Below are 24,138 nucleotides of genomic sequence, written 5' to 3' on the forward strand. Positions count from 1 at the left end.
CCGCATCACATTGTTGATTCATGTTCAATTTGTGATTTACTACAGTCCCCAGATCCTTTTCAGAAGGATCACCACCCAGCCAGTAATTCCCCTTTTGTAGTTGGGCATTTGATTTTTCCTAAGTGGAGTATCTGTCTTTATTAAATTTAATCTTGTTGAATTCAGACCAATTCTCCAATTTGTCAAGGTTGTTTTGAATTCTAATCTTGTCCTCCCAAATATTTGCACCTCCTTCCCAGCTTCATGCCATCTGCACATTTTGTAAACATATTCTCCACTCCATTATCCAAGTCATTAATGAAAACACTGAACGAATATACTGACCCTGGAGGACCCGATTAGATACACCCTCACACTTTGACAGTGAACCATAACTACACTACGAGTAAGGTCTTGCAACCAGATGTGTGCCCACTTTACAGTAATTTAATCTAGACCACATTTCTCTAGTTTGCTTATGAGAATGTCATGTGGGACTACATCAAATGCCTTACTAAAATAAAGATATCACATCTACTGCTTCCCCCTTCCCTCATCCACTAGGTCAGTAACCCTAAGGAAGCAAAAGAGGTTGGTTTTGCATGATTTGTTCTTGACAAATCCATGCTGCCTATTCTTTATAACCCTATTATCCTCCAGGTGCTTACACCTTGATTGCTTAATAACTTATTCCAGCATCTTCCCAAGTATTGAAATTAGGCTGGCTGACTGTAATTCCCTGGGTCCTCTTCCTTCCCCTTTTTAAAGGCAGGTACCCAGGGGAAGGAGGGGAATGTGCCCAACTTGGCAGAAAAGCAGAAATAGATTATAGGAGTTGCTGCAATGGAGAAATCCATGTCAGCTGCACAACAAGTTGGGTACATTCAGGAAAGTCTGGAACTCTTTTCTAGAAAAAAGAAACGTAGCACAGGTGGATAGCCTATATTAGAGATTTTTAGGCATCTCTCTCTCTCATGTAAACACCACAAAGAACTCACCAGTGAAAGAGCTCTTGAACTGAAGAGAACTAAAGGTATTCAAAAAACCTCAGATACATGTAAAGTACACACACACACGTACAATCAAGCAGCCCTGATTAGCAGCAATTAGTAACAATTAAAATATATCCATATACATGTCAGCTTCTCTCCAGGGAGTTCCAGAAACAGCACAAGCATGTACAAGCCTGTGTAATCACGTATACCAGACTAACTTTGCCTACTACTAATGTAATTGAGTAATAACACTAATATATATCATGGCCTATTCTATATAAATTTTCTGGTAACCCAGTGAAATGCAGCTAAAATCTTCAGATTTGTTTTTTAAATTAATAAGTGTGAAATATTAAAACATTCCTTTTACGTTTCTAATATATATTTTACATTTTAAAGTTAGTTAAATTTTCCAGGATATTGTGTATGTGTGTATATATTGTGACAAAGTTCCTTCTCTACCTTGGTGGGTCCTGCACTTATTTGGCAGATTTGCTCACCTCAGTGATCTTCCCCACAGTCTGGGTCAACTTCTCCTGTGTCTGATCAGGAGTTGGGAGGTTTGGTGGGAACCCTGGCCCGGGCCCGCCCTCTACTCTGGGTTCCAGCCCAGGGCCCTGTGGATTGCAGCTGTTACAGGAGGCACTATAGACAGCTGCATGACAGCTACAACTCCCTGGGCTACTCCCCATGGCCTCCTCCAAACACCTTCTTTATCCTCACCACAGGGCCTTCCTCCTAGTGTCTGATAACGCTTGTACTCCTTAGTCCTCCAGCAGCACACCCTCTCACTCTCAGCTCCAGACTCCTGTACCCCACTGGCCTGGGCCTGTCACACACACACACACACATTATATATATATATATATATATATATATATTATATATATATATACATATATATATACACACGTGTGTGTGTGTGTTATTAAAAAGATTCAGTAAATTAAATAAGAATCAATACAATTTTGAAAGCCTGAATACAAAAAACTGATTAAAAAACAATGACTCTTGAAATTATTGAACATATTTACAAAAATATATTGAACTTGAATGTTGTTTAGACGGGTTATAAAAGAATGCAAGTTAACACATTTTAGATCTGCTGTAGTAGCACAATGAGATATAAACACTAAGAAGTTTACGTTGATGTTTTTTTAGGTTAAAACCAAATAGGAGGAGGGAATGTGCAAAAAATATATTAAGGACCTATATTAAAGACACAGGAAGCAAATTAATAAAAAAGTGTCCAACAGGCAAATGTACATCTTCTAGCATAATATTCTTCTTATTTAAAGTACATTATAAATATATTGTCACTGAAAACAATTAATGAGACAAACTTAAAATCTAGTGAGAATCCTGGCTAAATCTAGTGAGAATCCTGGCTTGTTTCCCCCTTCCCCATAAAGCATGTAATGGGTTTTAAAGATTTAAACTCAAAACACACAAATCATCAGAATGGGCTGTTTTTACAGAACATGGCTTTTGCACTTTCCTGCTGCTCTGTTGAGGGGTGATGTGTCTCAGAAAGGATTCAGACAACTGCAGAGCAGGGGCAGCTCCAATTCTGCCCACATATCTATTCAGGGGACACTATCATAGGGCCTAATCTCATCAGCCACACTATCAGAGGCTCATTCACCTGCACATCTACCAATGTGATATATGCCATCATGTGCCAGCAATTCCCCTCTGTCATGTACATTGACCAAACTGGACAGCCTCTACACAAAAGAATAAATGGACACAACAGACATCAAAAATTAGAATACTCAAAAACCAGTCGGAGAACACTTCAATCTCCCTGGTCACTTGATTACAGACCTTAAATCGCAACACTCCAACAAAAGAACTTCAAAAACAGATTTCAACGAGAAACTGCAGAATTGGAATTAATTTGCAAACTGGACACCATTAAATTAGGCTTGAATAAAGACTGGGAGTGGATGGGTCATTACACAAAGCAAAACCTATTTCCCCATGCTAATTTTTTCCCTCCCCTCCACTGTTACTCTTGTCAACTGTTGGAAATGGGCCATCCTATCACTACAAATTTTTTTTCTCCTGCTGATAATAGCTCACCTTAACTGATTACTCTCATTATAGTTAGTATGGCAATATCCATTTTTATTCCTCTGTGTATATACATCTTCCTACTGTATTTTCCACTGCATGCGTCTGATGAAGTGGGTTTTAACCCATGAAAGCTTACGCTCAAATAAATTTGTTGGTCTCTAAGGTGCCATAAGTACTCCTTGTTCTTTTTGCTGATACAGACTAACACAGCTACCACTCTGAAATCTGTCATCATGCAAGAGTTTATAATGGCCTTTCCAGGGAAAGGAAACTCGAATAGGATAAGTCCGAGGAGAACTCTTACATGGCTCTGAACTTCACTTCTCAGACTTTGTATTTCATGCCCCAGGGTGGCTGTGTGCAATATACTGGGAATTGTCCAGAATTTTTCAAAATAAAACTTTAAAATGAACATTGTTATAGTGTTTATATAGTCACTAATCAATTCATTTTCCTACAGTCAGACTTGAAAGTTTATCTGAATCAGACAGAAATGCATGGGAGTCTCAAGCACACAGGAAAGGAGGAGGCTCTGATTTCTTTTTTTTTTTCCCCCTCCTTTTTTCTTTTTTGGAGGGAGTGTCTTTGGTTCAGTTGCATCCAGGTCCTATCTCATGTCAACCCACCACTGACTCCTAGCCAGAAATGCTACTGGGGGCGGGGGGCAGTCAAAAGACTGCTAAGGAGTTTTCAGGCAGTGAGCTGCACCACAATTTTTGATGAGGGCCTCCTTTGTAAGCTGAGAGGAGAGAAATGGCACCCACCTGCATCACCCAGTGGGGGAACTTGATGGAGCCCATGTCCCTTCCCCACCAATCAATGGAAAGCCGAGGCACAAAATAAAAAAAAAAAAGTCTCTGAAAAAAAGCTATGATGAAATATGACACAGCCGAAGTCTGCTTCACCCTAACATTTCTCTGGAAGTAAAAGAACTAAACTATAACAAAATGCTAGTTTACTGATATTATCACTTTCATGAGGCAGACTGATAGACAGTTGGATTTAATCAAGTCCCCATGCATCTTCTACAGCATGGAAGATCATATAAGAAAAACATTCCAAAATGCAGACAGAACTGTTACTGACTCTTGCTCATAACTGTTTATCATACACATTTTAAACCCTGATTATAAGAGTCTGTTAAGATCTGTTAAATTTGCTGTGTTAACAATATTAAAGCTAATGAGAAAAAAATACAGTTTCCAAAATTTTTCAATGACTGTCTTAAGCTCTCTTATGCAAAAATCATAGGCACTTGTTTCCAATTTTCCAACAGAGTGAACAAAATGTCTTTGAAGGAAACTTACAAGATGTTATCGTCAGATCTTAATAGAAAATAAACCATGGGTCTGTTTGTTAGCAAATTTTTTTTCCACTTATTTTTGAACAACATTAGCTCTTATTTCCCTGAGTTTATGAAGATACACCCACACTAGCCCTGCCTGCATTCCTGAAGTAGACATATAACAAGGTGGTATGTAAACAACTTTTAAAGGAGAAGCTAATTTTTCCACTGTCTTTTATACCTAACATTTGTTTTAGGACACAGTTGATTTGATTTAAAGCAAAATATCTGGCTGGGAAAACTTGATTTGTAGGATGCCAATGTCAAAATATGTATAAATTCCCAAATAGCCTATGTTAAATTGGCATTAAGGCTGAGTACATATCAATAATTCAGGGCAAAAATCAAAACAAGTATTACAAACTCAGAAAGTCTGGAGCTAAGAATACCACTTAAAAGAAATTTAAACATGTTCACGTGTAGAAACAATCAGTAAAAGCAGTCTGGGTGCCTTAACTCTGCCTACTAGCAATGCCATGCAATAACAATGTAATTATTGCACAATATTGCACAATTGTTTGCTTATTTTTAAAAGCCATACAATTTGTTCTCATTTTTCCCCCCTATGGGTCACTGTAGGGCACAGTTAAGGTTGTTTGGATGCCTTAACTGCATTTCCATACCTTACTATGTTTCAATTTCTTTTGAGAATACACAAAGCTCTTTGGGGCAGGGACCACCTTTTGTTCAGTGTTTGTACAGCACCTAGCACAAAGGAGTGCCGGTCATGGACCAGGACCCCAAGGCATACCAGTACAAATAAGCAAATAATCAATTGTCTTGGCAATCTGCACTTCTGTTGTGTGGCAAACATATTTGTCAATTATGCATTGCAGCAGAATATACCTTCTTTACCCTTGCATGGGGAAGTTTTCTCTCACTGTCTCGCCAAAGCCACACTGTGACTAGAGGCACTAAGCCTCTCTTTATATTGTAGATCTCTACTTCTTCCATATACAGAACCCACAATTTTAAAGTGCGCCTCAGGCTTGTACAGGCCACACATACCTGGCTCTAGCCCAGTGGTTTTCAACCTTTCCAGACTACTGTAACCCTTTCAGAAGTCTGATTTGTCTTGTGTACCACCAAGTTTCACCTCACCAAGAAGGGTGGAGTGGAAAACAGAGATGGGCTGAGAGAAAGAAAAAAAAAAAGCCACTTGGGATAAGCCCATGAAAACACTAGAAGCCACATTCAGACTAGCTCAGATTCCTTCATCACATCCTCAGGGAAGAATAGTACATACTGGTTAAGGATGTCTGTATTACTCTGTCACAAAAACAACCCAGAATAAGCAGTAAGACTACCTGGAAGTGTTTAAAGATGACTGGTTACTAATTTCTCCACGTTTTCATTATTATGGAAGTCAGACTTCAGACATGACACAGGATATAACTGAATTGATCTTTCCAGATGGGATTTTTGTTTGAAATATGTGAAATATTTCATTCCAATAGTATAATCCCATTGCTACTGGCATTGTCGCTAGCATTACTGAAGAGAAATCACAGTTGATGGGCAGCACAATGCAATAGGATAGCAGTGTTGTTTTCCAGCACAGAAGTTGCATCACGAGATGAACGAAATTACAAGATTTGTCTCCAACTTTTTAACTGCAGTTAAAAGCTGTTTGTTTCAATGCTCACCTCACTGTTCCACCCACCCACACGAGTGCTGTTCACCTGCACATTGACAAACTAACTTCAAGGAACCAGAAATATTTTCATTCAACCTGATAATTGAACACTAGCGCTCAATATTCAAACATGTGAATGTAATAAGGATCTGAGAAGGAATAGGGAACGAGTTTAATGGTAAACATCACAAGCTTTGAAAGCATTCAAAATTACTCTCTCTTTCGCATGTAGCATCAAACTACTGATCAACTCATTCTTAGAGCATCAAAATTTTATGTAGTATTACTGAGCGCTCAGGACAATAAGCAAAGCAATAAATAAATAAAATAGTGCACTAACACAGAGAAAGTTTGTGTAAGTAGCAAAATTTCTGTAATGCACTCCTCAATTGTGTGCCGTCGAAATGGAGCCAGAAGTTGTGATGCTTGCAGAAGTCAGATGTTTATTTGCCCCAGATGGTATAATAGAGGGAGTATGTAAACCTGCCCTGGGTGATCTATACTAGCTGATATGAAAAAGGACACAATTCCAAGCCTTTGCACTGGTATACCAAACCCTTGATAGAAATAGCAAAGAGACCAGTGGCACCTTATAGACTAACAGAAGTATTGGAGCATGAGCTTTCATGGGTCTACATGCATCCGACGAAGTGGGTATTCACCCACGAAAGCTCATGTTCCAATACTTCTGTTAGTCTATAAGTGCCACAGGACTCTTTGCTGCTTTTACAGATCCAGACCAACACAGCTACCCCTCTGATACTTGATAAAAATAGCTTCCCAAGTATTTGAGCAATAGTTTCACCATCAATGATCCTGACTGTCATGGCTGACCAGGGTGAGTTTGCTTTTGGGCCCAACATTCAGATCAGGACTCAGCTGAATATAAATATAAATTTTAGTTCATGATATTCAATGATTAAAAACTCTTCTAAAGAAGGTTCATAAGAGCCCTTGCTGGCTGCCTTTAGGATATGCTACAAGTCCTATTTTTTCTTTTAACCTAATTGGGATCATATTTCGCTCTCCCATTAATTTCTGCATCTTCCATTTCCCCCTCTCCAACCATATGTATTAGATGGGATATGATTCCTTTTGTAGATGAGGCGATTTGTCAGAGAAATCTTGGCTCTTCCCCAGCACCTAGAATTTATTCTCAGACTAGACATCATAATTTGATCTCTTTAATATTTGGCAGTTAGGGTTTTTTTTTTAGTAGTAAGATGCCTTGTGATAAGTGCCCTTAAAGTACACTGAAAAAACAAACTGGTTCAACAATTAAAGTGTTCTATTGGATTAAGGCGACTAGACACATTAAGCAGTTAATAACCACATCATGGAAAGGGATTTATTTCTACTTTTCTAAGATTAACATAATAGCATAACATACAGATAATGAGTTTGTTGTTTTCAATTTGTAATAAACAGAAGAAGCCAAGTCTAAAAAAGTGGTGAGAGTGGGGAAAGAAATCAGATTCTAAGCTTCAGTCACAAGTCGCTACTACAATCTCTTCTAATGTTGCCCTGTAGAATTAGTGTGCTACTTTGAACAGGTCAGAGGACACAAAAATTGGGGGAATGGCAAATAATGAAAAGGACAGGTCTGAATTGCTTGGTAAACTGAGCGTGAGCAAATAATATGCATTTAAATATGGCTAAATGCAAATGCATACATCTAGAAACAAAGAATGTAGGTCATACTTACTGGATGAAGCAGTGATTCTGAAAAAGATTTGGGGGTCATGGTGGGTAATCAGACTACGATGGGCTCCCAGTGCAACGCTGTGGCCAAAAGAGTTAATGCAACCCTGGAATGCATCAAAAGGAGAATCTCAAGTAGGAGCAGAGAGGTTATTTGAACTCTGCATTTGGCATTGGTCCAGCTGTTGCTGGAATACTGTGTCCAGTTCTGATGCTCACAATTCAAGAAGATTATTGATAAAATTGTAGAGGGTCAGATGAATCACAAAAATAATTAAAAGATTAGAAAACATGCCTTAAAGCGACTGATCTTCGAGTCTATTTAACGTAAAGAGAAAGTTAAGGAGTGACTTGATCAGTCTATAAGTAATACGTGGATTCTTCAATCTAGCAGACAAAAGTAGAATAAGGTGTAATTTTTAACAGGGGGCTTAATTAACCACTGGAATAGTTTACCAAGGGTTATGGTGATTCTCCATCACTGACAATTTTTAAAATCAAAATTGGATGATTTTCCTAAAAGGTATGCACTAGGAATTATTTTGTGAAAGTCCTATGGACTGTGATATAGAAGAAGTCAGACTAGATCATCATAATGGTCCCTTCTGGCCTTAGTCTATGAACTGTTTGTACAAGAATAAAAGATTTGTGTAGATTTTATTCCATATAGATTCCTGGCTTCTGATATTTCTCGTGAAAAATTTAGATCTCCCGAAAGGAAAGCTGAATGTAGCTCCGCTTCCTTTGTCAATTGGTCTTTATCTGAATGGTGTTCTGTGAAGGGACTGTCACTTTTTAAAACTTTGCCTTTACTTGCTTAATCAAATCCAGTAGAGAAAAATGTGTGTTTACATTGTCAATGTTAGTTTCTATTGAAAACTCAGTGCTAGTCATTAAAAAACATCAGTAAACTCCTTGGATTAGACGGAAGACAGGAAAGCTCCCCCTTCTGGAGAGTTTTGAAAATGCTCCTTCTTAGAATCCTGATGTAATCATCAGAAGAGAAAAAACAACAAAAAAAAACAACAACACATCTTTCCTTCCTCTCCATTGAAATCCATTCTGGATTACATTATTGCAGGCTACACTGTCATTTTCACAACAAAATATCAGACAACAGGCCAAGCCCATGTGGGAAGGAGGAAAGTTGGATTCAAAGCATGGGCTGTTTCCTAGCATGTGACGAGGTATAATTTGCTCATTAGAGAAACAGTGTAATTAAAAACTAAATTGTAATGAAGGCTTTCATGAACTATCCTGTGTTGTCATCTCAAAAAGACAACTTAAAAAAAAGGTCATATATTGTATGCCACAGGTCTAGTCTAAAGTACTGATTAAAACTGACAGGTCAGTTGATATCTGGGAGACAGGCCAGATAAATGAAACAGTGAAAATAAAAACTTATTATCCAAAAAGTTTTTATTTTCTCCAAGAGTAGCAATATTTTTCGCTCTCTTACATATGAGTTTAGTAAAGTTCAAGGGAAGGAGGATAGTAAACTGGCTGCAGTGCAGCTGACCAGTCAGATCTTCTTCTGAAGTTTTAGCATTGTTTGTATACTACACTAAAAGCAGCTTGTGGCCTCTTCATCAGAGTAGTTTTAGTAACTGTACTAGTATGCGCATCTGAATGAAATCTTAAATGTCAGCTGCAGATACACTGCCGGCTATTACGTGCCTCTGTTTACCGGCAATTGTGTTTCATGAACTAAACAAGGATATTCCTAAAAATACTTGTACAGTTGCTTAGCAGTCAGGCATATATAGATCAAAAATTTCAAAAGCTCCAAATTGATGTAGGAGCCTATATCCCACTGGAAATCTCCTTGAGTTAGGCTTCTTCAAGAAGTTTACCTAGTATGTCACAAGACAGAACTTTGCTTGAATGGATGAAATAAAATTGAAAATAGAAATGTGTTTCATGTTGACATTGTGTTGTGGAATTATCTGTTTTGTCCATTTGTCCATTAAAATATTCCACTGGAAAAAGCTGACTCAGTAAATAGTCTGTTGAACACAGGGATTGGGTCATGTATTTTAGTTAATGTCAAGTTGCACCTTGAACCTAGCTTTGTGAAAGTATGTTAAACACACATAGAAAGAGAGTCTCCGCTTATCTAAAATAGACATGTAGTTCTTTTTGTTCAGTATTAATGCATGATGATTGCTCTCTAAATGAGAGATGTAAATTCTCTCCCACTACCCCACCTGAAGCTGTTCCTTTAAAGTAAATACATTAATCAGTTGCTATTCAAATCAAAAACACATAATGATGGGGAAATCAATGCATTCATTAAGTCAAACACTAGCTAACAAATAGTTGGCTATATGAATGCATAGTGCCATGTGTTTAAATTCAAAGTGAAAGGAAGCCTTCAGAAATCATTGACTGCTGGATTTTTAGAAAAAAGGTATTTCATATATTTGAGATATTACTGGGATGGAGACTTTTCTATAAAACATCTTTTTGCTTACAAGTCCTGTACTACTTTTTCAGTCAAAAAGTAGTAAAAACTCCTCTCACGGATCTTAGTGGTACAACTTTTGCCCAAGCCAGTGTAGATCAAGCTTTTGTGGGACCATCCCCTCCCATGGAAATATATGCAGGATCCACATTCCGGTGTTTCACTCCCCATCATTCTACCAGGACATGGGGATGACCACAAGAGGAATAGCCAGTATTTTTTTTGCCCCAATCCTGCATACTCCCCATGACAGCTCCCACCACAAGGAATGGTTTCCCCAATGCAGCAAGGACTGCAGAACAGTCATTACAGCCTCAGCTCTTCCGCAAGTTTTGAAGGGTGGCCCAGGCCATGTATGCTGTTCTACCCCAGGTCTATATCCCCCAAGCCCATCTCTCGGGGCAGGAGCAGGGCCATCCAGAGGATTTAGGGGGCCCAGGCAAGGCAAAGCAATTTCAGGGGCCCCTTCCATAAGAAAAAGATGCAATACTATAGAATATTATATTCTGGTGGGGGCCCCTGCAGGGCCCGGGACAAATTGCTCCACTTGTCTCCCCCCACGGGCAGCCCTGGGCAGGAGAGGAATGGTCAGCTGCTTCCAAAGCACCAATCGCTTAACTTGTTCTAGCTGTTCCTCTGTATCAGAGCTATTTCATATTTATCTAACTAACTTACAGTTAAAATTAATGCACAGAGCATATAATGAAGGCAATATCTATTAGCATGCATAACGTGGGTAAAGCCTGTTGCACATTAATCTATTTTCCTGTCCAAATATCTAAGGCTCAAAATACAAAACTACATAGGCTTGACCTGCAACCTTGGTTGTCATTCACACCACACACAGTAGCCCACGGTACAACTAAGTAAAGGGAGTGTTAAGTTACTCAGCCATTATAACATGTCTCTGCTTAAAATTTCAGCTCAAATACCTGCTCCCAAATTTATACCAGGTACCAAAGCCACAACACAGTGTCTTATTAAATGTTTGGCATGTTGCATCAAGTTACCATTGGTATGTGGTTATACATCACGGCACATCGTGAGACCATGTGGCAAGGTAGCATCACATAATACAGCATGCCAAGAATACTGACAAGAAATTTAAAACAACCCCCACTTTTAGAGCACTTTTAATAAGAAGTATGTCAAACTGTCCAATCCTGTATGTAGTCTTCATTTTCTGTATGAAAAATCCATTAAAACAATGCACTATATGTTTAAGTATTCACTAACAGGTTTACTATTAAAAACAGCATGTTTTAGTTCAGCACACAGAACTTGTGCTCTTCTAATGTTTTAGTTAGTACACCCTGAGACATTATTTATTAATGCAATTAAACTGAAAATCACTTAAGACTCCACTGCACTCCTTCACTGGGTCTGGATAATATCTCAAAGACAATACCTCAAAAGACTAATTATACCAATAAATATTCAGTTAGGCGAGTTCCACTCAATTTTGAATCATGCACCAATAGTTCACATCTGTGGAACTTGTTTCCAGTCCTTAAACGTGCACATTTCTGATACCTATTCAACCACACTAACGTTCTAAACACAAATACTGTATGTAGAAGTGACAGCTGGTTATTTATAAAATTGTGTATATAGAAATGCAAACCAGCTGTTACACTGGAGGGTGTGCATCACACAGGGTGTAAAAATTCTCTCAAACCCTCGAGATGGATCTAGACTTTAAATATTACACTCTTTCTACTTGCATGCAAGAATTTTTTAGCAATAGTAAAACGATGACTGTTGGTGAAAGAAAAGAAAAGATTAAATGAACAGGTGTTACTGGCATGTAGAGAAAAGTAGAATCCTGGAGCAGATCCCCATAGCATGGTTCTGAAGAGAGACACCCCATCCCCCCCATCACTGCCAATGTAACATCCAAGTTTGAATCTCAGTTTTGGATCTCCCCTGTTCAGTTTGGATGGGAAGCAGGCTAGAAAGCAGAAGACATTTTGTCTCAGCTACAGAATACTGCCACTGCAGGAGCCTTGAAGAGAGATCAAGGATATTCTAGCTGATATGTCTGTGCAGCACTCTGTCTCTTAAGACTGACCTCCAGTGGGAAAAGCAGCAATGTAAAGACAAACATACATTCTGGGCCAGATCTTCAGCAAGTGCAAAGTATCAAAGATTCACTGATGTCAGGAGAGCTATGACAATTTACACAGCTGAGAATCTGGCCCTCTATGTCAGTGGTTCTCAAACTTTTTTTTTCACGTACCACTTTAAAATTGCTGAGAGGCTCGGCAGACCATTTAATGATCTTTCCAAATGTTATTTGTTCCACTAGCTAACTACTGTAAAGCACTTTCGATAAAAGCGCTATTTAAAAAGACCCTTAATAATAATTTACTTTTTTGTTCTACAAATAAAAGCACACATCTCATATTTGAATATCAGTAGTCTCACCTTTTTAATGTGGCGGATGTGCCCTCTCTCCCCCGCCGCAGCCCGCAGCAGCCCCCAAGCTTAGGCTGGGAAAGAAGGCCATCTCTCCCTAGCAGCGGCAGCCCTTGAGCTGGGGAAAGTTGCCTCTTTCTGTGGCCACCGCAGCCCTGCGCATCCCAAATTCCCCCCATCCTCTCTTCTCACCCCACTGACCCCTCCCACCTACCTCCTATTCCCCCCAAGGCCACCACCTCACTTTACACATGCATCTCCTCCAGGGTCCAGGCCTGGGTGCACCTTACAGGGAACTATCTGTAGACCACCTGAATGGAGCTCACAGACTACAGCTTGAGAACCTCTGCTCTAGGTCATGTCATTGGGCCAAATCCTTGTACTTCCCAGTGCCTAGACCCTGAATCTTACCCTGTTCTCTTCAGAATGGCAGCACATGCAGAAAATACACAGGAAACAGCTGGACAGCAGCCAAATGGGACACATGAGTCCACACAAGGGGGCTGATACCCTCAGCTCCCAGTGAAACCAAAAGACACTCAGCACTTTGAACCTCTCTCGTAATGAGTTTGATTGTACAACAACAACTGAAAAGACTTGTTCAGCTGGAAAAAAATACATAGCAAAGTTGCTGGAATACACAAAAATCAGACTAGGTAAAATTAGGACAAAATGTCCTGTTTTTAATGCTGAGGCTGCATTTCACATGGACATAATATAGCATCATCCCCTACACCAGAGTTTGACGATTTGAGGTCAATAAGAATTATTGTTTTGCATATTACAGTTTCTTCCCTCCTTTTTAATATCTCGATGCTTCCACAATCTCCCATTTACCTCTCCCTAGTCCACTGTGCTGCGCCATTTGTGCGGGGTGTATCAGAGGTAACATGCTTCCCTAATAACACTAACAGATGGACTCACCTCGGCTAGTAATCAGGGCAGTTATTGTGATACATTCCCAGCCAACTGTATATAAATGAAAATGCCATTAACTGCCAAACATAGGTCTCCCCAAAGAGAAAGAGTCTTCCTCTGTCTCTGCATTAACAATCTTCTTCCCCTCACATCCCAACACCTATTTCAAAGGCTTACATTAGAAACTATTCTCTGAATCTTAACACAGAGGTTTTTAAAAAAGCCTTCCAAGTGACCACTCTGGGTGTGAAAACTACAAAATATATAAGGTGTATACTGTACAGTAGAGTAATTGACAGTGCATTCAGCCTTTTAAAGACAGCACTTTGGGGGCCAATTATTGCACATTATGTGGCTTAATTTTTTAAGAAGAAATGTTTTATTGTAGTTGTTCCAAATATTTTTAAATGGGTCACTGAAAACAAGAACAGTTCTGCATAAGCTCAAAAGCTTGTTTCTCTCAAAAATGGAAGCTAGTCCAATAAAAGATTATCTCACCAACCTTGTGTCTCTAATATCCTGGGACCCACACAGCTAAAACACTGCATAAATACCTGCACTGAAAAAATTTACATAATTTGCATACATTCTAATTTACTGCTCATTTATGGCACTCCTACACACAGGAGTAAACTGGAACAGCTCTTTGGGTGTTGCAACAGCACGTCCAGTCAATAATCTGCAAGCTTAAAAAGTCTGAGAAGGGTTTATCGCGGACTAAGAGCCAAAGAACTTGTTTTTTAAAAAAACACTGACAAACTCCATAATAACATATTTGCAATGCCAGACCAGTCATTTCAAAATTTCAGTTTAATATTAACTTGATAGCATGCAGCCAAGAAGAAAAATTACTGGTGTATTTTCTAAATTTATGTGGGTGGAGATAGAATGTGGGAAGCAGCAGGGGAAAAGAAAAAAAAAGAAAACATGAGCCTGATCCTGTATTCTTGACATTACTGCCCATGGGACTTTTGCTGAAGGAATTAGGCCCTGTGTACATTTGGAGTCAGATTCACAACAAAATTTAAGATTCTGTACAGTGACTGAATGATGCTGGCTGGCCTGCATCAATTTCAATAAAATTATTTCCCCTTCATAGTCTCAATTTTGCAACATACAAGAGGAAAGGGAAATGCGGTATAGACAGTGCTCAAATTACAGGGGGATCTAAGGAGGGCCAAGCCCCCTTACTACTTTTAGGGTCTACCTGTCTTACAGAACTCTGACTTCTTACTACGGTTTAAATTAAAGCAAGCCACTTGACATTCTCAACTCCCATATTTCTTTCTCCATAATCTGCGCACTGGCCACAGAGGGTGAGGAAAGGAAATTCTACTCTCTGTATCAGTGCAACAAAGCAAAGAAATGAACTTATATACAGCAGAGACTACTATTACTACTGATTATTATTAATTTATATGTGCTAGCACAATACATCTCTCATTTAGTTCCCCCCGTGCTAGGCATGGTTAGGGTGACCAGACAGCAAATGTGAAAAATCAGGATGCAGGTAGAGGGTAATAGGAGCCTATATAAGAAAAAGGCCCAAAAATCGGGACATCTGGTCACCCTAGGCATAGTACACAAACAACCGAACAAAACAAAATGGCTCCTTGACTCAAAGAGCGTAGGGACTACTGGGTAAAAAGATAAATATGCTGTAAGAATCTCCATGTGTTGCCTTAAATAGAGTTTCCTTCCTTTTATGGAAGTAAGAAAAAGACAAGCCCCAATGTGACTAAACTCCAGTTCTAGGGAAGCTGAGTAAAATTCTATTTACTTGCAAGGCTAAATGTAATGGTCTGGAGATAAAAAGAGTTATAGTACTACTCAACTCCTCCATGTCAAAAATAAAATGAGCAAACTCCAACTCTAGAATGCATCATTATGCAGCATTAACTGTGCAAATGCACAATTAATCTGAAAAGTAACAGACCTATCTCAAGTCTTTGAATCAGTTGACAGCTCAGCTAGCATCCTTAGTTTAGAAATGAACATCTGTGTTTTCTGGAAGCAATGTAATACACTGAAATACTTAGAATTACTAACACTGCTGGTGAAAGACTCAGTCTCTAGTGTAAATACCTCCATAGACAGTCTTAAAGAGCTGCAAAGCATACATTTAAAGATGGGGCTCACCTGGTAGCCAAAATGTTCAGATCAGGAGCAGTGACAATATTTTTCGAACTAAGAAGGGATCTACAGAGAGCAGATGATGAAAGAATAAGTGGGTCTGAAGAAACAGTGTTACACACATAATATATATTATTTTTTGCATTGCCTCTAAAAACGTGTCTCATTGTTAGTTTTGCATTCTACAACTTGTTAAATTTAAATTAGGCATACATACTGCTAACTGGGGGGGGGGAAGTCTTCCAATAACATATGCCTTTATTTAAAGTGACCTGACATTCTGTTTTGCAACTTGTTAATTGATAAGGTGTCACACCATAGAGTGCCTCTTAGGACCAAGTCCTGCTTCCACTGAAATCAACCAGAGTTTTGTCACTGACTTCAGTCAGATCAAGATATGACCACAAAAGCCAAAGTCAGGTGTATATATTACTAGCAGCTCACAAAAAATTCTGAAGCTGTGTGGTATTTCCCAATAATTTACAACTGAAAACTCTCGGTATCTGAAAAAAGAATAGGAGTACTCGTGGTACCTTAGAGACTAACATGCTGAAATAAATTTGTTAGTCTCTAAGGTGCCACAAGCACTCCTGTTCTTTTTGCGGATACAGACTAACACGGCTGCTACTCTGAAACCTCTCAGTATATGAGTTTCCCCTAAGGTTTTGTTTCAAGTTACTGTTTTTGAAATAACAGCACTGTGATACATGTGGGGTAGAGCCAAAATTTATGCCACAGGAACGGAAATATTTCATTATTTGCTGACCATAAAGAATCACAGCAGTGACCCTGTTGTCCTGCTGTCTTACATACACAGATCACCCCCCCCCCCAACAATTAGCTTGCTCACATCACCAGTCAAGAGACCTGGCATGAAAAAAATATTCTGCAGCAGAACTAGAGAATAAATAAAAACAGTATCAGACAGTACAGCGTGTTTAACTAAAGATGGTTCACAATTCTAGGACAGCTCCCTGCAAATCTGGACTTCTAATTACTTTAACGCAAAGTCAGTCACATACCAAGAACATGTCTTATTGCTGCATGTCTTAGGGCAGCAGTAAGAATTAGAACACTTAGCACATACAGAGCTTTACATTTTCAAAGCACTATACAAATGTTAATGAACCCTCACACTTACCTACTTCACAGGTTTGTTAAGCATTACCCCATTTTATAAATGGGAGACAAATGTCAAGTTACTTGCCCACAGAGCCAGACTCTAGCAGAAATTAGATTAGAATTTTTCCAATTTGGTTCTCATTTCTCTAGCCTATGCCATAAACTTCATTGCTTTGCAATTTTTTCAACTTTGCGGGGAGGGCATGATCATCAAAAGTGTGGAACTCTTATTTCTAAAAAGGTCTGTCCTTCAGGTGTCAAAACTTGAGGTGTCAGTTAACCTGGGGAAGGGTGGATTACTGAGCCAGAAGGGATAGCAAATATGTTTTGCAGCAACTGAACTTGGAAGGTCCATTTGAATAAAGTGTCAGAAACATATATAAGGGGGATGTAGTAACAGTTTAATTAATCAGGTTAGTCATAAAATGTTTTAAGATGGGTATGTCAACACATTACCACGTAATACAGAGAAAGCCAAGGCTCAGACTTAGAAATGCTAGGGTAGCACAGCTGCAGCTGAGCTGCTGTACCGTAAACACTTACTACAGTGACGGAATGGGTTCTTCCATTGCTGTAGTAAATCCACCTCTCAAGAGCCAGTAGCTAGATTGATGGTAGGATTTTTCCACCGACATAGCAGTATCTACACCCAGGCTTATTTTGTACAATAGAATTAAGCCAAAGCATGACATTTTTCACAACTCTGAGCGATATATTTAAACTGACCTAACTCTGTAGCGTAGACGAGCCTTTAATCTACACTTAAAAACTGAATTGGCATAGCTACCTTGATCAAAAGTGTGAAAAAAGCCACACTCATGACCAACATAGATATGCCAACAACAATGTAGATGCAGCAAGTCACCAGGGCCTGATGGAATGCATCCTAGAATACTCAAGGAGTTAATAGAAGAGGTATCTGAGCCTCTAGCTATTATCTTTGGGAAATCATGGGAGACGGGGGAGATTCCAGAAGACTGGAAGGGGGCAAATATAGTGCCCATCTATAAAAAGGGAAATAAAAACAACCCAGGAAACTATAGACCAGTTAGTTTAACTTCTGTGCCAGGGAAGATAATGGAGCAGGTAATTAAAGAAATCATCTGCAAACATTGGAAGGTGGTAAGGTGATAGGGAATAGCCAGCATGGATTTGTAAAGAACAAATCATGTCAAACTAATCTGATAGCGTTCTTTGATAGGATAACGAGCCTTGTGGATAAGGGAGAAGCGGTAGATGTGATATACCTAGACTTTAGTAAGGCATTTGATACGGTCTCGCATGATATTCTTATAGATAAACTAGGAAAGTACAATTTAGATGGGGCTACTATAAGGTGGGTGCATAACTGGCTGGATAACTGTACTCAGAGAGTAGTTGTTAATGGCTCCCAATCCTGCTGGAAAGGTATAACAAGTGGGGTTCCGCAGGGGTCTGTTTTGGGACCGGTTCTGTTCAATATCTTCATCAACGATTTAGATGTTGGCATAGAAAGTACGCTTATTAAGTTTGCGGACGATACCAAACTGGGTGGGATTGCAACTGCTTTGGAGGACAGGGTCAAAATTCAAAATGATCTGGACAAATTGGAGAAATGGTCTGAGGTAAACAGGATGAAGTTCAATAAAGATAAATGCAAAGTGCTCCACCTAGGAAGGAACAATCAGTTTCACACATACAGAATGGGAAGAGACTGTCTAGGAAGGAGTATGGCAGAAAGAGATCTAGGGGTCATAGTAGACCACAAGCTTAATATGAGTCAACAGTGTGATACTGTTGCAAAAAAAAGCAAACATGATTCTGAGATGCATTAACAGGTGTGTTGTAAACAAGACACGAGAAGTCATTCTTCCGCTTTACTCTGCGCTGGTCAGGCCTCAGCTGGAGTATTGTGTCCAGTTCTGGGCACTGCATTTCAAGAAAGATGTGGAGAAATTGGAGAGGGTCCAGAGAAGAGCAACAAGAATGATTAAAGGTCTTGAGAACATGACCTATGAAGGAAGGCTGAAGGAATTGGGTTTGTTTAGTTTGGAAAAGAGAAGACTGAGAGGGGACATGATAGCAGCTTTCAGGTATCTAAAAGGGTGTCATCAGGAGGAGGGAGAAAACTTGTTCACCTTAGCCTCCAATGATAGAACAAGAAGCAATGGGCTTAAACTGCAGCAAGGGAGATTTAGGTTGGACATTAGGAAAAAGTTCCTAACTGTCAGGGTAGTTAAACACTGGAATAGATTGCCTAGGGAAGTTGTGGAATCTCCATCTCTGGAGATATTTAAGAGTAGGTTAGATAAATGTCTATTAGGGATGGTCTAGACAATATTTGGTCCTGCCATGAGGGCAGGGGACAGGACTCGATGACCTCTCGAGGTCCCTTCCAGTCCTGGAGTCTATGAGTCTATGAGCTTTGATGATGGAAGAGTGCTTCAGTCAATGTAGCATCTCTTTCAGGGAGATGATGTTCCTACACCAACAGAAAGACCCCAGTTGGCACAGGCTGCGGCTACACTAGAGGGCTATGCCATCATAGGCTGTGTGCACATTATGAAGCCTAAGAAAACATATTGACGCTTTTCAGTCTCAAGTATGAAAATAAAAAGGTACGTGTCATAATAACGTGTATCCACTTACACTGGCTGTCATATGGAGTTATTGTTCACTGTACTTTTGGAAGGAGCTGTGTGTCACCCCATTACACTTGCCACCAAAGAGGGGCATCAAGAGATAAGAAAGAAGAGGACTGGGTGAATAGGAAGTGGATTCAAGGTCCAGAGAATAAATACGATTTTGAGCTTTACTCCAGTGGAAAAAATAGTTACAGGATCAAGGAAGCAACTGTTCTGTAAAAGAAATCTCCAAGTTCCAAAACAAAGGCTTTTAAATTATTAGAGAAAACGTAAGTATTTGGCCTTGATTTTCTCAAGTGAGATTAGGCCAGGAGTGAAGTGGTCAATAATTCTCTGCATCTTTGTTTTAGTTCATAAATATGACCATTAACTCCATTATGCATGAGAGAAGTCTTTAAAAACATTCCAAGTTATCAAAAACTAATTCAAGTGTCCGCTCTCCAGTGCTCTTATTTCTAGAATACAGGGAACTGTCACGCAGGAAGAAGAAAGTATATCTAGCGTATAAAGCAGGAGTGGGCAAACTACAGCCCGCAGGCTGGATCCAGCCCCTCAGGGCTTTGGATCTGGCCGGCAGGATTGCTCCTCATAGTGCCGTGAGCCCCGTGCTGCTCTCAGAAGTGGCCGGCACCACTTCTCTGCAGCCCCTGGGCAGGGGGACAGAGGGCTCCGTGCGTTGCCCTTGCCTCCAGGCACCACCCCTCGCAGCTCCCATTGGCCGGGAACAGGGAACCACGGCCAATGAGAGCTTCAGGGGAGGTACCTGGAGGCGCAGCAAGGGCAGTGCACACGGAGCCCTCCGCCCCCCACTGCCCAGGGGCCACAGTGCTTCCTAGAGTGGCACGGCATGGGACCAGGGCAGACAAGCAGGGAGCCTGCCCTGGCCCCGGTGCACGCTGCTGCCACCCCGGAGCTGCTTTAGGTAAGCAGTGCTGGGCAGGAGCCCAAACCCCACCTGCACCCCGCACCCCAACTCCCTGCCCTATGCCCCCTGCCTGCACCTCGCACCCCTCCTGCACCCCAGCCCCCTGCCCTGAGTCCCCTCCTACAGTCTGCACCCCTCCTGCACCCCTGCCCTGAGCCCCCTCCTACATGCCACACTGCTCCTGCATCCCAACCCCCTTTCCTGGGCCCCCTCATACACTCAGCACCCCTCCTCTGCCCCAATCCCTTGCCCTGAGACTCTTCCTGCACACCACACTCCCTCCCACACCCTGCCCCGGCCCACATACAATTTCCCCACCCAGATGTAGCCCTCGGCCCAAAAAGTTTGCCCACCTCTGATGTAAGGTGATAGCCCTTACAAAATTATTTAGATTGAAATATACTTATATAGCCTCTTTTATCCAAGATCAAGGTATTTTACAGACATTAATTGTTAACATCCCTGGGAGATAAATGTTGCAAGTCTCACTACCCTGATTTTACAGATGAGGAAATGTAGTCAGTGAGGTTAAGAGTCTTGCCCAAGGTCCACTGCAAGACTGTGGAGGAGGTGGCATTAAAACCCAAGTGTCCCAACACCCATTCCCTCTGCACTATGTTCTAGGTCATACTGTTTCTCTGATGAAAAAAAGTTTGCAATACATGACTAACAAAAAAGTCAACTTGAAACAAAACAGAGGCTCTTATATAAAATTTCCTAGCCCTGCCAACATATTTCAACTCTGATTTGCAGGGACCATCTCTGTATGCAAGAATGTAGTTCCATTTCTTTGCTCGAATTCTTTCTTGGTTGAGATTAACAGCAAGGATGCCAATTGTGAACAGAATTTTAAAATTGACTGAAGCATCCAGATCTTTTCACGCTGGCCAGCAAACAGATATCAGAAAGTCACTTGCTTTCATTTATCAACAGCTGTCAAATTCAGTCCAGTGACTTTCAGGCAAGAGAATCTATATCCCATTATCAGTCTTCTGAGCCCTTCCAGTCGCTCGCTGCCTGCATTTTTTAAACTCAGATTTTCAACCCATACCTTAAGTGTAATGGTTTAATAATATAATTACTACTGTAGATTAAGACACATTTCAAAGCCCTGAATAAAAATAGCTGTCACATTCAATTAGGCCCAATCCGTGAGCAGGAAAGGATGTTGTGAATGGCTCTTGGTGCACATTAACCAGAACACTTAACGCCACAGAAGAGTGTTGTAGCAAGCATACACAGAAAGTGTTTCTCATATTATTTCAGGAAGTTTAAAAAGAGATGCTAGCTGAAAGTTAGTATACTGTCAAATATCTGCACTTTATTTCCATACATTCTTCTACACAAAAAAAGTTAGGAAGAGAAAGAGTCCATAAGGAAATATAAATTTAAAAAAAAGGAAAAGTTATTTCAGGGCTCAAAAGCTCTAAGCTCGTCAATAAAAGAGCTATCTTTAGAGCACACTAGGATTAAATGTCACTATATCCAAGACCAATCAAGGTGGTAGATTTGACTATAAAAGTAATCTAGCCAAGCAACTGCAGTTAACCTTCTTCAGTAGGAAAAAAGCTAGTCAGCAGATCCTATTTAAGTGACAGACATACATCAGGGACAACACACACCATATGTGTTTGTGTGCATTAAAACCTTTTCCAATAAATATATATTCTTTACTCTGCAAAGTTCATACAGGAAAGCGATACTGGCATTCAGTGAGATAATATAATTTAAAAATACAAGTATGATAAAACATTCACTCATTCAGTACACATCCTATTCCAAGCGAGGCTTACATTCTTAACAGATGTAACAACTGTAATTCAGTATGGACAGCATGGATGAAGTCAGATGCCAGGCAGTGAGTAGTTAGCAATTTTGAGTCTATTCGTACTTATTGGCTGATCTACTGACTATTGCAGTATATCCATAATCTCTCTTAATAGTTATGCCATTCCATGTAGTATTACATACAAATGCAGATGAAGTTGGAGAGATGTGATTTGCTCATCATAAAACTTCTTAACACACAACAGTTAGTATTTTAAGAAAGGCTGTTCACAGGGGTGGTGTGAGGATTGATTAGTTAATGTTTGTAGAGCACGTCTGAAACACCGTGTGAATGCTAAGCACTAATTACATATTATAGTATACATATCGCACACCCACTATCATCATTCTCAGGGCATAGCAAGGCTTACGGCTGGTACCCTGTCTTCCCCAGTCTAGCCTCAGCAGAATTTTTTCATCTCTATAGCCAAAAAGCGTTCAGACAGTTCACCTTAACCCATTACCTGGAACAACATATTCATGTCTGTCTGTAAACAACCTCAGACTTCCCCTCCCAGCCTCACCCAGCTCTTATCTATTGCACATATGGTGCACCTCACTTCTTCCCCAGTTCTACTAGTAATCTCTCTCTACAATTAGCTGTCTAACTTCAGGCAGGAAGTGTGAGCAGGTAAAGTGCTACTTTCAGCTTCAGGAAATGCTTTCTGTTAAAGGGAACAGGGATGGTACATTTCAAAAAATATATATATACAGTTCTTATAAAGAGAACTAGACCCTCCCCATCACCAGCGCCACAGAAAACAACCCCAAAAAGCCAAAACAGCTTGCATGTGTTTTTCCTTGGCTGTTACTGACCAAATCAAACGCTGGTGCAATGTCAAGCCTAGCCAAAATAAAGACTGGCGCAATCTGTCAGCCTCCTCTTCTCATCTACTAGACTAACAGACGTTTTCTAGCATGAGCTTTTGTGGGTGAATACCCACTTCCTCAGATGCACTCTTTGCAGCTTTTACAGATCCAGACTAACAGGGCTACCCCTCTGATACTCTTCCCATCTAAAACTCAGGTTTGAAGCGGCTGCTAGTCATGGGTGGGCTGCGAAAGTCCTTACAAATCCACCTGTGCCAGAGAAATCTGAAATCGCTAGTTTCAAAAGCGACTTAATTCCTGACAAAAGACCGTTTTCTAAAACGGTTACATTTGTAACTACACACACTGTCTCTCTCTCTCTCACTCTTTCCTTGCGCTGGCATCTCACTTGTGGTTATATCACGTCCTGTTTCTTTTCAAAACCACCCGAGCGCCAGAAGCCCTAAGCGATACAGCCCCGGTGTGGGGCGGGGAACCGGCCCAAACGCGGGTGAGGTGGGGCGGCAGGAACTGGGCTGCTGGACAGCCGCGGCCAGGTGAATTATTCAGGAGCGCTCCCGCCTCTCAGCTGACGCCACCTGCGAAACCCCAGCCGGCAAACCGAGCCGGGCAGCCAGCGGCCAGGAAGCCGCAACACAAGCACGGAAGCACGTTGGACACAATCCTATTACACAAGCCCCAAACCGCCCCCCTCCTCCCGGCCGGGAGCCGCTCGCCCGGCTGGGAGCAGGGGCTAGTGACCGCCTGGCTGTGACTTACCGGGCACCCTGCTCAGCATGTTGGGTGGGGGCACCAGCCGGGCTCACCACGGGGCAGGAGGGTGGGACACGCGCGCTCCTCTCCCCGGGGGACACGGGCACATCCGCGCACGCAGGCACCACCTGGGACGCAGCCCAGAGACTCTGCCCCGGCCGCCTGCCCGGGCGGAGAGCAGTAGAGCTGGGCGTGGCCCCGGCCGAGCCCCGGGCCAATCAGCGGGCGGCCGGGGGCAGAGGGCTCCTGCCCCAGCCCGGCCCGCTGTCACAGCGCGCTGCACATGGGAAGCCGGGCGCGCGGCCTGGGCAGCGAGTCTGCGCCGAGCTCTGGGGCGGGAGACCGCCTGGTGGGTGGGGGGAACGCGGGTAGCATAGGGTGCACGGAG

At 41.1% G+C, this 24,138-nt stretch overlaps 1 protein-coding gene across 1 annotated transcript in view; it reads right to left on the reverse strand.

Moving 5' to 3' along the window:
• MICAL2 (microtubule associated monooxygenase, calponin and LIM domain containing 2) overlaps positions 1–23,878 on the reverse strand; it is a 112,206-nt gene extending 88,328 nt beyond the window's left edge. The window contains 1 exon segment of the mRNA XM_030560346.1: positions 23,757–23,878. The gene's annotated coding sequence lies outside the window, so the exon portion shown is untranslated.
• Positions 23,879–24,138: the final 260 nt, after the last annotated feature.

Source organism: Gopherus evgoodei, chromosome 4 (assembly GCF_007399415.2).
Source record: "Gopherus evgoodei ecotype Sinaloan lineage chromosome 4, rGopEvg1_v1.p, whole genome shotgun sequence".
Classification (NCBI taxonomy): Eukaryota; Metazoa; Chordata; order Testudines; family Testudinidae; genus Gopherus; species Gopherus evgoodei.